Source organism: Cupressus sempervirens, chromosome 4 (genome assembly GCF_028749045.1).
Source record: "Cupressus sempervirens isolate cs-2001-9-10 chromosome 4, ASM2874904v1, whole genome shotgun sequence".
In the NCBI taxonomy this organism is placed as follows: Eukaryota; Viridiplantae; Streptophyta; class Pinopsida; order Cupressales; family Cupressaceae; genus Cupressus; species Cupressus sempervirens.
The window spans coordinates 145,476,470-145,483,641 of NC_143121.1; the positions used below are offsets into that span (position 1 = coordinate 145,476,470).

Here is a 7,172-nt window from a genome sequence, read left to right on the forward strand (position 1 = left end):
GTTTTCCTAATGAACTACTTTTTTTCAATGGAGGGTTCAGATCTGTGAGGCAATACAGGCTTAGAGCCAAGGATTGAGGGGCATCCACGCCATCAAAACCACCCAAGGGCATGATTCCAACCTCATCCCTTATGGTGTAGGAGCCTTGCACTCAACATAACTTGATATGTGGTGGGATCTTTGTGAGCCATTCAACTTCATGAATAGACCAAGGACCCCATTAAATATATTGTTTAGTTCTTCAAAACATATAAATCTATGTGCGCTTGTGAAAATCTATAATTGTCTACTATGCTTCCGAAACTACAAATGAGCGCACATTGTCTCAACCTGTATAAAGCTATTATATTTACATCTCACGCAACTCTAAAAGGGAAGCAATTTTACCAGATCCCTTTGGCAATTTTAGATTTCAGGCACAAACAATGACCAGGGGGATTTAAGAGTTCATTGCTCTGTTACTTAGGCATAGCTAGCAGGCATACAAAACCATCAAAAAAACCATTGTGACATATTAGTGGCATTTCAAGCATAAAATAATCCAAAGAAAATGTTAGTAGCAGATTTTTTGAGTGATGTCCTAACATACAATCAATTGAGATCCACTCCCAGGCATGAATGAAGATGGTAATTGGATTTTTAGAAGGTGGTGACCTAATTTTATTCAGCGACAGTGGGAGGTCTTCCTTTGAAATAAATAAATAAAATTCTTGGTGGTGGCTCATAGTTTGTAAAAGTTTCTATCAGTTGTGTGTAGAATTTTTAAATTGGAAGTCTAATTTAAACTTTTTTTTTTGATGTATCTTGGTATGTAAATTAAAATCTTAAAGGTATAATTTCAACTTTTGGATATTCATGGATCTCTATTTATTGATTGGTGAACACTAACTAGTCAAAAAATGACATTTTCAAAGTGTCCTCTTTAACTACTATCTTTTACACCATAAATCATTCACTAAAAAATATCTAAACTTATTGTCAAATGTAAAATGCACTAAAGACAAAACAACGTCAATTTTTCTTACCATAGTGATTTTTTTCCAAATTTTTTATTGTTTTGGACAAACTGTGCAGATCATGAAGATCAAATGCTGAAATTTTCTTAAAAAATTCATTATATTTTTTAATTTTTTAAAATTGGTCCACTATTAGAACCCCTAACAATTATTGTAGAAATCCAACTAGATATTTATATTTTAACTATAGAGCCATAAAGACAAATTATTATATGGACAAATCATACTCTTTTATGACCACACGCTAATCGTTAGCTTTGATATTTCCCCAGACTTCACCACCCTTAGACAATTTTTCCGTGAACTCATTGGTTCCAGTGCCTGTGTACTCAAACCATTGCAGTTCTTTCAAATGTTCCAATCCATCTGGAATCTTCCTCATGCTCGGACACTTGCATAAACACAATTTCTCCAAAATCGCCATACCTCCCTCTTCCAAATCCGGAAATTCCTCTAAAACGGAGAAGTACTCAACATGCAAATACCGCAGCTTGGGAAACATCGACGCCTTTCAAAAATTCTTTGGTATTTCTCTACATCTTTCATTACCCATTAATCTCAACACTACCAAGTTAGGCATTGACTCTAAGTCTGGATAATTCCTACAACTACAATTCAATAACGTCAGATGCTTCAGATCTGATAGCGCACAAACCCAATTCGGCACCACAAAATTGGCCATTTCAATTCTTTGGAGTTCTATCAGAGAAATGAAGTTCTATGGTAGATTCCATTCTGTTGAGGAGGAGCTTGATATAGACAAATGATGCATATTGAGTAGCTTAGCAAGGGTTCCTTCTTCGATACTCTTCAACTCCTCTTCATGCTGAACACATAAGCTTAGTTCTTGGAGGGGATTTAGTTTTGCCACATCCTCCAACTTTAGCAACCCATCTTCTTCAACAGAAAACCTTAGAAGATCTGATCTGAGTACCCTTAAAGACACCAGCTCTAATATTCCTTTGGGTATTTGATTTCCCAGTTGATTATAGCAATCTTTTATATTGAGATGCTCGAGAGATTTCATTTCATTTATCCACTCTGGCAGCCTTTGCAGCTGTCGGCACCAAGATAGATCAAGCATGATAAGACTTGATAGTCTTCTCACATAGATTGGTACCTCCTTAATACTTGTCCATGATAAGTTTAAAAGTTTGAGAAGCTTCTGGTTACCAACACATGGGGGCAAGGTGGAGACTGAGTACGGCTCACATCAAGAACCCTGAGCAATCTCATAGGGCTAAACAAGTTTGCCTCAAATTTTTCAATAGGATTATTGTACAGTGATAGAGTGCGAAGAGTTCTCGGACAACAAACCATGCTTTTTGAAATTGCTTTATCATCTATCTCCTTTTTGGCCAGTCGAACTCTATCCCAAATATCACTTTTTGTTCCAGATGCAAAGACATCTTTCACAGAAAATGTACATCTATTTGATTTAGATATATCGATTGCGAGATCAAGCAGTAAGTCATGAATCTTGCAATATTTGATTAGATTCCAGTCCTCCCATATAAATATTTCCAACCCAAATCCCACTTATCTATCTCCTTGGGGAATGAGTCCTTCCGCTATCCACAAATTTATGAGATACTCACAATGCATTTTCTCATCCTCGAGAAAGAAGGACAAATAAGAAAAGCAAGGCTTTAGAGTTGCCGGAAGGGAATCATAACTCAATCTCAGAATCTCTATGATGTGGTAATCAGGATTACTGACCTCTTCATGTTGATGCAACTCAGACTTTCTGAGTTGATGCAATTTAGTCATCCACTTTTTAATATCGGTGCATTTTGAGAGAGAATCTCCCGATGTCTTCAGAGCCAAGGGAATCTTCCGAATTCCTTTTCAACTTGCTGAGCTACTTCTTCATGGTAATCTGGTGGCAGATTTTGGGGATAGTGTGAAAAGCAATAAGCACAAAACAACTGCCAACTCGCTTGCTCTGATAAAAGCTCTATGCGGTAAGGTAAAACACCGAGCTTCTCACAAACTTCCCTGCTTCTCGTTGTAACCAAGATTTTATATTAGGTATTACTGCCAATTGGAAGACCGAGGCTCGTAATTATGTTTTCTTCTTTGGTTGCCCTCCACACATCGTCGAGAACAATGAGAGACTCTTTTCCTTGTAGACCGGCATGAATCAGCTCTGCCGCTCACTCCTCAATTACATCCTTCACTCTACCCTCTAAATGTCCCACATGGGACGCTAAATCACACTATAATTTATGAAGAGAATACGACTGTGAAACGGGGAGCCAGATTGAAAGTTCATACCTTTCTTAATAATTGTCGACATTCACTTGTATATGTATTCCAACAAGGGAGGTCTTCCATACACGATTATTTAAAATCACAACATTTAAACCAATCATTCGAGTATATTATTTGAATATGTCAAATTTCAAAATAGTGTTTTATAGTCAATTTCTTTTTGTAAAAAGATCCATTTCATTATATTTTGCCTTTACTTACACCAACTAAGAAAAAATCAAATGGTTTTATAATGACTAGAAAGCATTTTTTATGATGTTTCCAATGAGTATTCAAACATAAAGGTTTGTTTGCGTGTTAGAGATTACCTTTTTTTAATTTTAAGACAAATGCAATTGAAAATAGAACATTTAGTGATAAATTGATTGTCAAATAATTTTCAAATTTGTAGACTATGGGATTCAATAACCCTAGGTTATGAATATTGGAAAGAGAAAGTGTACCTTATGCTATCTTACTAAACTAGTGGTTCTGGGATATAGGAAGATGAACTAATCAAAGGAATATTATCTGTTAGAAATATTTAGAATAACTGAGAGGAGGAGCAGGGTGAATCAGTCACTAAAGGTCCATAAGTACTATTTATAAAACTAAACATAAAGCATTCATTGGTCTAGTTATCTTGTTGTTGCTCGAAACTTACTATGGTTTGGTTGATGCTAGCATCACTTGACATTCCTTAACCTTTTACTCTATTCCTCAGCTTAGATTTCTTGATATAAACAATTGCTTGGTCTTCTCAAAGTCTAACTAATCAAATTTCCATTGTAGCTTCCTTTTCACAACTCAACCATTTGCCTAGGTGCTATTATTATGAGAAATTTCTCAAGTCCTCTTCATCAGTAAAATAGACATGATATTTAGATTAGGTAGAAATATGTATTATCAATAGTTTTGACATCAATGACAAAACAACAATTATTCTAATTGTAAGTTTCCAACAATCTCCCTCTTTAACATTGATTAGAACATCTCAATATTGACAATATCTTAATATCTCAATGTATCTAACTTTGTTATCATATAATCCAAAAAAATTTCACTATCATGAGTGATCAATGGCCTTAGTTTCATTCTAATTCTCTTTACTAATTTTCTCCCTCTGAAATAACAGATCTCCCTATTGGATAAATCTTTGCATTTTTTCATATTCTCCCTCTTTGACAACACTACTAAAGACACATAGCTTTCTTAGCTTCAATTTCTTCATACATTTGAATTATGTAGATTTTGCACGTCTGGCTGATTTCTATCATCTATCTATGACTGATCTGTTATGCTATACTGACTATCTACTATTTCCCAAAGTACAACTAATTTTCATCAATGTGTAAGATATTCTAATTAGCACATTTGATGCAATGCAAATTTTCTCCTTAAGTATCTTTTTAAAGGTGAATCACCCCTATTTTACCTCTAAAACATTCATTAGCATCTTTAGGTAAGGTCTTTATTAAATATATCAATAATTTGTTGTGTGGTATGCACATATTCTAACTTCACTTATTTGTCTTGGACTAGTTCCCTTAAGTAGTGATACTTGATAGCAATATGTTTTGTCTTAGTGTGCATCGCTAGATTCTTTGAAATATTAATAACACTTATATTATCACAATAGATAACTACTAGATCTGTAATCTTCTTCTTTCATACCTTTTAGTAATTGCTTGATCCACACAATTTTTCAATAGTTCACTATAGCTGCCACATACTTGACTTCAGCTGTTGATTCAAAAATACAATTTTGTTTCTAGCTTGTTAATGACACCAATCTCTTTCCTATAAAGAATTTACCTCCACTAGTACTTTTTCTATTAGTGAACTACAAAATCCTAATTTATATATCATGGACTTGGAGAGAAGAATAAGAAAAATTCATGATTAATATTTGGCTATTAGAACTAAAAAAGGAAAGAATATTGAAAATATTTTCAATATTAAGAGAGAAAATCTTACCTTACAGTTAGACAATGTGCAAAGACAATTGCATGAATGCCTTTTAGCCAAGGCATCATACGAGAAATTTTCATATATAGATTTGAATGTAGTAGAGATTACATCATATGGATTATGTGCATTGATAAGAATATTAGATGTAGTAAAGGAAAAGTTTGAAAAGGAATTCTCTACGTTGAAGAAACAATTTATGGACTACATTACACAGATATCCACCCTATAGTTTGAAAGGTTGAAATTAAAAATATGGGTTTGAATATAAGTTTTGACACCACTTTTGTCATTGATGTCAAAGGGGGAGTAGAGTAAGAAAAATTGTACATATTTAAAAGGGAATGTAGTAAAGAATTGTATAAGGGAAATATAAGTATAATGGAATTGTATTTTTGTTGAAGTTGATGAAAGATCAACTCCACAACTCCCAATAATGACCTACATGCGAACACCTGTCATAGAAAGAGAGAAGCAAATGCTATGGAGATTGGAATTCCCAGATCCATAGTTAAGACATTTTTGATGAGAAAAAGGAGACATTGCTATCATTAGAAGTGAAATGAATAAATGATAAATAGATAAATCCTTATAAAAGGTGATCAAAACCCTAATAGGTAACTAACCTAGGTAGCATGGTAATAATTAATAAAATAATTAATTAATACATGCCCAAAGATTAGCTTAAGTAAGCTAGAAATAATAAGTGACTTAATAATTAAATAAATATGATTTAATTAATAAGAAAATGTTTCATTACTCTAACACCCCCCCTTAAGATAAACTTAGGGAGTAGCTAAAAACTTAGAAACTACTATTGAAAGTAAATTTGGGTCCTACCAACAAAGCTCAATGAGGTACCCAAGCACAACCAAATATTTGAAAAGAGAAAAAATAGAGTAAACCACATGGGAAAATGCGTACTTGTAAAAGAGCCGAAAAAATGTTCCATAACATAGGAGCAAAAGATGATTATGAAGAACACCATGAAGCATGAAGCTACAAACATTGCCAAATAGCTGATCTAAAGAACCTCAACTATATAGAACATGAATAGGTAGAGAAGACTAAATTTGAAGAGATGATCAATGAAAGATGGAAGATATCTTCAATGAATCCCAAAATATGAATGAAAGAATATTTATATAGTAAATGATCCATCTCACCAAAATACATAGGCATCTAGCCACTGCAATAGACTAGTACATAGGATCAAATACTAAATACATAGTTCACTCAATCAAACCAAGAAAGCAATAAAACCAATAAAATCCCCCTATAACATTGAGAGGTAAGACAAATATTGAAACTGAATGAAATATCTCCTGTAGAAATAAAATCTAGGAACATTGAGCATGCAAAAGAAGTACAAACACCTATAATGGTATGTTTCATCGACACATCAGGAGGATAATGTCATGGAAGGAACACATTCTTGACAAAGGAATATAGTAAATATGGCTAACATGAAACCCCCCAAGGCACTTTGTAATGTAGTGCAAGTACAACAAAACAAAAAAGATGTGCAAGATCACAAAATGCAATAGAGTGGCACTTTATCTTAGTGGGTTTGTAAAAATATTCCAAAAGGATGTCAACAAAGATAAAAAGAGACATAATGTTAATATAAGAGATAGTAAAACCCATGATAAATCATCTAAAGCAATGAAATTGATCCCCAGACCTGAAATAACCAAGATATCTACTAGACTACAAAAAAGAAAAAATAGAATAGAATGTTCCTAGAGTATAATATGGAAAAACAAATGACATCACTAGAAAGAGTATAGAACTACCTTTCCAATGATATAAATAATTCCCAAGTTGGAGATCAAATGCCCAAGATATGTCTCACAGAGTGGAAAATAGAACCGTTGACGTTGATGGTTAAAAAATCCATCAAAAAAACATTGAAAATAAACATTACTTGTATCA

General features: G+C 33.5%; 1 pseudogene; it reads right to left on the minus strand.

The window, feature by feature from the left end:
* Nucleotides 1-1,260: 1,260 nt before the first annotated feature.
* LOC149560371 (putative disease resistance protein RGA3) lies at nucleotides 1,261-5,302 on the minus strand (annotated as a pseudogene).
* Between the last annotated feature and the right edge of the window lie 1,870 nt (nucleotides 5,303-7,172).